Source organism: Geospiza fortis, unplaced genomic scaffold (genome assembly GCF_000277835.1).
Source record: "Geospiza fortis unplaced genomic scaffold, GeoFor_1.0 scaffold494, whole genome shotgun sequence".
Lineage (NCBI taxonomy): Eukaryota > Metazoa > Chordata > Aves > Passeriformes > Thraupidae > Geospiza > Geospiza fortis.
In genome coordinates this window covers 154,639-156,551 of record NW_005054691.1, presented here as the reverse complement: position 1 = coordinate 156,551, position 1,913 = coordinate 154,639, and positions in this window count along the sequence as shown.

Below are 1,913 nucleotides of genomic sequence, written 5' to 3'. Positions count from 1 at the left end.
AGGTCAGACAGTGCCCGTTCCTCCCTGGAGCAGTGGGAGCTGGTTCCTGCAGGAATGGTTGCAGGAGCGGGCTCTCAGCTCTGCCTGGGCATGTGTCAGGTGTTCCCAGCGCTGGGAATTCCTGCAGAGGTGTGTGGAAAGCCCAGCCAGGTGGTTTCCTACAGCTCCCTGACAGGAGGGTGGGTCCAGGTGGGGTCGGGCTCTGCTCCCAGGAAACAGGGACAGGAGGAACGGGAGCAGCCTCAGGCTGGGCAGGGGAGGGGCAGGGTGGACATCAGGAGGGATTTCCCCGTGGAAAAGCTGGCCCAGCCCTGGCGCAGCCTGGCAGTGCCTCAGCACCCTCACAGCCAAGAATGTCTTGTCGATATCCCATCTAATTCCAGCTGGCAGCAGAGGCCGTTCCCCCTTGTCCCGAGTGCCTCTCAGGTGACCACAGCGCTGTCGCAGTGACGTGCCAGTGGGGCAGGGGGGACAGGGGCACTGCAGACAGCCCTGCGTGTCCCAGAGCCTCTCCTGCCCCGGCTCCTCCCAGCAGAGTGGGGCTCTCCTGGGGCATTTCTCCATCCATCTAACTTCTCCTTCCTCCCTCTCTGAGTTCCTCTCGGCTCTCCTGGCTCAGGTCTGTCTTTTCCCTTCACGTTTTCTTTCCCCCCTGTTTGGATGGGTTTGGGCTGTGTCTGGAGGCTGCTTTGCTCCTGTCACACACGATCTGCATCCACATTCTTCCCACTCTCCCTGGCATCCCTGTTTTCCCTTTTTCCTCCCAAGTCCTGGCAGTGGAGTCACCTCACCACCATTAACGCAGAGGGAGAAAATGTGGATTTTCTTCTGGATTCTCCCTCTGACCTGAGGTTTTCTTGGCAACTCTGGTTTTATACGAGGGCCTTTCACAAGTGTTGGATTTCTGGGGAATTCCATCGAGGGTGTTGGGGTTTTGTACTTTTGTTTAATGCTGGTGCAGAACTCAAGGTTTGCCGTGTTTGGGATCCGGGTCTGGTTTCAAGGAGCAGCTCCAAGAGCTGCTGGAGCTCCTTCCTTCATCCCCATCCCTGGCAGTGCCCAAGGCCAGGCTGGGCACTGGGGCTGGAGCACCTGGGACAGTGGGAGGTGTCCCTGCCATGGCAGGGGTGGCACTGCAGGGGCTTTGGGCTCCCTTCCCACCCAACCCATTCCAGGATCCCCTGATTGCAATCCTGGCCTTTTCAGGGAAGTTTTTTCCCAAGAAAAAGCAGTTCCTTTTTCCCAAAGGCCCTTCTGAGCATCCCTGGGCATGTGCCAGGCGCTCCTCCTGGCCCGAGGGATGCAGGTGGCAGCAGGCCAGGCAGGAGGAATGTGATCTGTCATCCCGGCACGTGGGGATGAATCGGCAGCCCCAGAGATGCAGCGCTCCAGCCTGGAGCCTGCCGGGTGGAGTCATGAGACAGGCACCACCCGGGCGCCTGCGGGGTGGAGTCATGAGACAGGCACAGGGCTGGGATCCTCTGAGTCATCCTGGGAGAAATCTGTTCCCGGCTCCAGAGCTGTAGGAAGCGCGGGGGGAAGCGCAGGGAGCAGCTGGGAGCCGTGCAGCCCATCCCGGGGAGGGTGTGCGGGGAGGAGCCGGGCTGGGGGCAGCTCCCCCCGCTGGGATTTGCTGCCTTTCACCATAAAAGGGGAAATTCTCCTTCACACCTCGTGCGGAGCGTGTGTGAGTCCGCAGGGAGGGGGAGAAGGGAGCATCCGAGGAGGGAAGGCTGGGGAGGGTGTGGCTGTGAGGGAAAGGAGGTGGAGACCTCGTGTCCATGGGGACATGGGATGGGGCTGCAGGGATGTGGGGCTGGAGTTGGGATGGGGCCGGAGGTGGGATGGGGCTGCAGGGGTGTGGGGCTGGAGATGGGATGGGGCTGCAGGGGGGGGGGGCTGGGGATGGGATG